Source organism: Chrysochloris asiatica, unplaced genomic scaffold (assembly GCF_000296735.1).
Source record: "Chrysochloris asiatica unplaced genomic scaffold, ChrAsi1.0 scaffold00226, whole genome shotgun sequence".
NCBI lineage: Eukaryota > Metazoa > Chordata > Mammalia > Afrosoricida > Chrysochloridae > Chrysochloris > Chrysochloris asiatica.
In genome coordinates this window covers 1,000,161-1,006,647 of record NW_006408744.1, presented here as the reverse complement: position 1 = coordinate 1,006,647, position 6,487 = coordinate 1,000,161, and the positions used below count along the sequence as shown (strand labels likewise).

Genomic DNA, 6,487 nt, shown 5'->3' with positions numbered 1-6,487 from the left:
AACAGTCGCTGGAGAAGGATGTCATGCTGGGTAAGGTGGAGGGTCAGAGAAAAAGAGGAAGACCCCTAACGAGATGGATTGGCCAGGTGGCATCGTTGATGAACTCAAGTGTGGCAGCAGTAGTGAGGTTGACCCAGGATCAGACATTGTTTTGTTCTACTGTGCATGGAGTCACTATGAGTTGGTTCCGACTTGATGGCACCTGCCAACAACAACCACCATTCATAGAAACGCAGTACCCCCAAGCTAAGACTCTCCCTTTCCCCCTTTTCTTTGTGACCACTAATAAATTTTGACCTCTGTACATTTGCCCATTTCACAGAAGTGGGATCATACAATATTTGACCTTCAAATCGTTTTGGGTTTTTTTTAACAGTAATATTCAAAATAGTGGAGTGTGATTGTTGTTTTTGTTGTTAAGTGCTGTTGAGTAGGTTTCTGAGGAGTGGCTGGTGGGTTTGAACCATGGTCTTTTGGTTCAAAGTGACCTTAAGGAGTGTGATTAAGGAAAATGAAATCCATGTTGTGCTCTCTGGGGGCAAAGGTGGAACCAGAGTTTTCTGGTCCTCTGTTGGGACTAGGTCAGTTTCCAGCTTCAGAGGAGTGGTGATCAGTAATGACTAGGAGATAAGGCTTTTAGCTCCTGCAAAAATTTACAGCCTCAGAAACTGGGTCACTATGAGTTGGAACTGACTTAACAGCACTTAACAACAGCAACAGAAGGGGATTCCCCCAGAAGCCCAGGTAGCACAAAGGTTAAATACTGGGCCGCTAAGGAGTCCTGGTGTGGGCCCATTTATTTTCTCCAGAAGGCACAAATGTAAGAAGCAAGCTCTTAAATCTTGTTAAAGAATATTGTATATAAGAATATAAGCACTTTTGTAAAAGCATTTTTTTGTAAGCACTCTACCTGACGGTTGATTTGAACTGCAAGGTCAGTGGTTCAAACTCACCAGCTGCTCCTTGGAAACCCTTTATGGGGTTGCTGTCTGTTGGAACCAACTTGACAGCACTTAACAACAGCTAAAAGCTGGTGGTTCAAAGCCTTCCAGTGACTCCATGGGAAAAAGCCACTTCTGCAAAAATTGTTAAGTTCGGTTCTGATTCATAGCGACCCTGTATAGGGTTTCTGAGGAGCAGTCAAGGAAACCTTACGGGGGGCAGTTCTACTCTCACGTGGGATCACTATGAGTTGGAAATTGACTCAGTGGCACCAGACAACAACAACAGGGAGTTCTTGTGAGTGAAGAGAGATTTTTCCCAGGGTGGTATGGGTGGAGAACAGTACAAGGCTGTTTGGCAAGCTCACAGGGAGGGCCAAGATGCATTGCTGTTCTACATTTTCCAAGCACAGGCAGCCTGCTGCTAAGTGCTCTTCCCTCTTCTGGCCCTTCATCCACCCCCAATCTCCAGCCAATGTGTTGGGAACACTCGGAGTGGTTTAGGCTTGTGAGGGTCCCAAATCTGTTCTATACTGAAACCCCAGACCACACCTTCCCTCTTCTGAACCAGAATTTCTGGAAAGTTTGCGAATTAGCCTCTGTCTTTGTCATCCTTTCTTTTCATGTGGTTGTTTTTCTTATTGGATTCAGGCAAGCAAATAATTAGGTGCTGGAGGGGTATTGGCACCTCTTTTTATTCATTATTTAGCAGGCTTCTAAGTCTCCTTTGCAGAGTCTTCCCTGGGCAGGTCCCAAATCTCATCTGTTCTCAGCAGCCCACATAACATCCTGTCCCATAAAGGTGGATAATTAATGCAGATGGAAATTAAGTGAATTTCTCCATAGGGAGCAATTTAGACCGAGTAAGACCAGCAGCATTCCTGGTAAAGAGGACGAGGAGAGGAGGGCAGTAGGGTTGTGTTTCCTGGACCCTTGAAGTCCATAGGACTGCTGAGCCTTGAAGGGGCTCCTCTCAATTGGAAATATGGCCTTGTTTCTATTTAGGGAGAGAACAACACCCAACCTCTTACATGCCTGAGTTAAATCCAGCATTCTAGGTTAGAAGGTACAGGCTCCCCCACCCTCCCCTTTTTGTTATGTAGCCTTTGAAAATGTCTGGATTTCAGCCTGTACAAGTAACTCTCTGAGTTAACCCTTTCTTTGAAGGCAGGCCTTCTCTTAGAACTGCTTCTGCTTCAGTACAGCCAACCAAAGGCAGCATTTACATAATAGTCCCTTATTTGGTTTGCCACAATCTGCCATAGATTTAGAAAAGAAACAAAACAAAACACACTCTTCACAGGAATTACTGACTCATAAACAAATAACCACATAACAACAACTTACCATGTGGGAACCCTGAGAGATTTTGTTTCCTCACCAAAAAAAGCTAATACAAGAAAATGCTTTTGCAGAAGTGCTTATAATAGTACAATATTCTTTAACAAGATTTAAGAACTTGCTTTTTATATTTTGTACCTTCTGGAGAAAATAATGTCATTTTACTTGGAGAGCAACATAGTTGGAAGTGACCCTTTCAGAAGGAGCCCTGGTGGCACAGTGGTTAAGTGTTCCACAGCTAACCGAAAGGTCAATGGTTTGAACCCACCAGCTGCTCTGTGGAAGAAGTATATGGCAGTCTGCTTCTGCACAGATTTGTTGTTATGTCCCGTAAGTGCTGTCCTGTCGGTTCCTACTCATAGTGACCCTGTATAGGGTTTCTGAGGAGGGAAAGGTGGATGTGAACCGCTGACCTTATGGTTAACATTCCAGGCCTTGGAAACCCTGTGGAGTAGTTGTACTGTTGTCTGTAGTGTTGCTCTGTGGGCTTTGCTTTTTGACCCTTTCAGGGAATTTGGAAACCCAGGAGTTAAATTCTTCTTTTAAGGCCATTGTATGTAACCAGTTCTCTCAGAATGTTGTTATTCCTGGGAGATTGTTTTCTTTGTCTTCCATTTTTCTCATTTACCAGTAGTGAACATTTCTTTAGCGCATACTCTGATATTTAAATAAAGTAAATGAATAGCAGAAAAAAAGACAGTGAGTTTCTGCTTCACTGCCTTAGATTTTTTTCTTTGGATCCAAAGACATGTCTAAATGACTCCAAATGTTCACATATTAGTAAGAAACCAGATAATTAGGTTTTTTCAGCTTGCCTGAAAATGTCCATTATTATATAAACACAGCTAGCCTTGAGGTCTACATTTGTTTTCAGGATTTTATAATGATTTTCTATCTGGCTTTGGAAAATTTCAATTTTCTATATGATACATATAGAAAAGTGCTTTTTTTTCTTTTGTTTGATATATGAAGACATGAAGAATATTGAAATTGGCTACAATCCTATCACTCAGAAATAATGACTGTTAATTTTTTACATGTCTTTTTGAGCTTTTTTGGGTGTATGAGTAGTTAATACAGTGACGTTCATGTTAAATGCTCCTTACTTTGCTTCCTGGCAAATGATATTCAGTATGTATATAGTACATTTTATTTTTGTTGGTTTGTTTTGATTATCTGTTCAGCTATTGACGTACATTGGGTTGCTTCTTGGCTATTGTGAAAATTTGTGGCAGTGGACATTAGTGTAGAAGGATTTTGGCATCCCTGCTCTCAGCCTGTAGGATGTACACCTAGATTGGGGCTGCCGGATCATATGGTAGTTATAGGTTGAACTTTTTGAGGAACCACTCAACTGTTCTCCATAGCAGCTGTACCATTTTACATTCCCACCAGCAAGGGAAGAGGGTCCAGTTTCTCCACATACTTGCCAACACTTATTTTCTGTTTTTCTGTTAATGAACACACAGCCTTTGGTGCTGTGGGCTAATGCGGCAGACTGCAAAGTAGTTTGAACTTTAAAGTCGGTGATTCAAGCTCACCAGTTTCTTCTTGCAAACCCTATACAGGGTCACTATGAGTCGGAACCGACTCGACGGCACTTAACAACAACTTCCTCTTTTGTGCCCTTTCCTCCCCTATGTGTATTTTTCCCACAGTATTTTTTGACCCATTCATTTTTACTTCTACCTTCTTGTTTGTCAAAATCAATCAGAAGCTTGAGGTTGAGTGGCCGTACATGATTGCTGATTTCTTCCTACCCACGGGGTCACTGATGTGGTGCTGTGAGTTAATGTGCCAGACTGCAAAGCGGGTTTGAACTGCAAGGTTGGTGGTTCAAGCTCACCAGCTGCTCCTCGGAAACCTTATACAGGGTCTCTATGGGTCAGAAATGTCTTGACGGCATTTAACAACTTAACAACAACATGGTCGCTGCAGGCTCTTGGAAGCAGGTTGGCTTCTCTTTGAAAGTGGGAGTTAGCCTCTGGTTTAGATCCATGTGTCCTGATTACAAAAGTGAGCCGCTGCCTTTCTGATTCTGTTTCATGTTAACTTTTGAGTTTTGAGACCCACAAGCTGTCTATGTAGACTTGTCATGAGCATGCCATCTAGTTCAAAATGGTGGGCCTACTTATTTTAGTGACCAGTGTGGAGAGGACTTTATATATCAGGTGATGATATAAAATGTACCCTGGGTCTTTTGACTAGAACTCAGCATCTAAGTCTGAGGATTATCTTGGCAGCCAGGGTGCTGGTTGAGGACACTTTAGCTCACAAGTTTCTGAGCACCAAGAAAGACAGGACTTAGAACACCTCTTCCTCCCCGCTTGCTACCCGTTCTTCTCCATTTGCTGATTGAATGTCAGGTTTCTTTCTTTACTACTGGTTGGTAAGTGTTGTTGAATTGGTTCCAACTCATAGCGGCCCTGTAGGATTTCCAAGGAACAGCTGGGGTTTTGTTGTGCCGACCTTGTGGTTTGGAGTGTATTGAAAAAGCTCGTTCTCTGTACTCAATTATAACTCCATGCTTTGTCTGAGACATTTCTGCCCTTCCTCTTGTCCGCCTCCTTTGCCCAGTATATGGCTGTTTGGGATATATAATTCACGTTAGGAGGGAGTAAAAGCATTTTGAGATACAGCATGCCATCTGTACAATTTCCCATTGTTTGTCTCTGCTTATTCTTGTCAAATATACTATGTGCTTCCAGTGCACTGATGGCCTTAGTCCCCAGGAAGACTCGTGAACTTTTCAGATGGTCTGGGCACAACATCACTGATTGCTCCACATTGTGTGCCTTTGCCGATTCATTCCTGTCTCTGATGAAGGCCGTTCGTCCACTTCCTCCCACCTGAGCATATCCCTACTTCCTGTGTAGAGCCTGCCTCATCTCTCAGACCTCTGCTCGTTTGTTCCTTTATTTGTTCCTTTTCATTCATTTCTGATCTCTAAATCTCTCCTTTTATGTTTAGCATCCATTCATTAAGTTAGCTTCTATTGAACATTTGCTATGGGCTAGACCATATGCTTGAGACTGAGTGTATAGGAATGACCAGTCACAGTCCCTGCTTTCAAGGACCCTTCCCCCACACTGTTACCTCCAGGTAAGCAGACAGGTAGGTATTTGTTCTTATAGTGCTGTAGACAAGGGAAAAGGGAAACACGGAGGAAATGGAGCATAAATCTGTCCCAGCGTCAGGAAATACATCAATGGTGACTGATGGCCCTTAAAGGAGAATAAGAGTTTGCAGGACCAGGTGGGGCAGGAGCAGCAGCAAATGCAGAAGCTGGAGTTATAAAGAGCGAGGCCTGTTTGAGAAGATAGGCTATCAATGATACCCTTCAGGCATCACTGGGCAGAAACTGCACTTGGAAAAGGCAAACTGTGGTCATTTCCTGAACAACAATAACAGTAGCTGACGCGTGGTCCTTTTGTGCAAGACACTGATCTGAACACTTTATTGATGTTAATTTATTTAGTCCTTTTAACAACCGTAAGAGCAGAGGTAGGTAGCGTTACTGTCTCTGTTTTACAGGTGAAAAAGCTTAGGCCCTGGTGATGCTGCAGGATAAGCATTGAACTGCTAACTGCAAGGTCGGTAGTTCAAACCCACCAGCTGCTCTCAGGAGAAAGATGAGGCTGTCTGCTTCTGTAAAGATTTACGGCCTCAGAAATCCTACAGGGTCACTATGAGTCAGAATTAACCTGATGACAGTGGATTTGGGTAAGAGGTTAAGAGACTTGGACAAGTTTATAGAGATAACAAGGGCCCAGTCTGCTCTCTTACCTGCCCAGCTCTTTGCCTCTCACACTCCAGAGTTGAATTTTATCCTGCAGCAATATATTAGCTACAATCCACATTCTGATTTTGCCAACTGAAGGACCAGAGAAAAGTGTTTAAGTAGTCAGCACTGTTGTTAAGTGCCGTCATGTTGGTTCTGACTCGAAACTCATAGGGTTTCTGAGGAGTGGCTGGTGGGTCTGAACTACCAGTCTTTCTGTTAGCAGTCTGATGCTTATCCTACAGTGCCACACTAGGACCCACATTTTGTGAAAATAATTCATTAGTTTTAGAGACAATTGGAAACCTGATGCAGGGAGAATGATTAGACGTAACCTACACTTTTTTGGAGGGAACCTAATAGGACATTCTCTTGAAATCTATTTCTCAGAATGATGTATGCTGAAAGGCATTCTTTTGTTGTC

The 6,487-nt window shown here is 42.8% G+C and overlaps 1 protein-coding gene across 1 annotated transcript in view; it reads left to right on the top strand.

Annotated features, from left to right (window-relative positions):
• CAMK1D (calcium/calmodulin-dependent protein kinase ID) overlaps positions 1–6,487 on the top strand; it is a 656,520-nt gene that overhangs the window by 153,757 nt on the left and 496,276 nt on the right. The window lies entirely within an intron of this gene.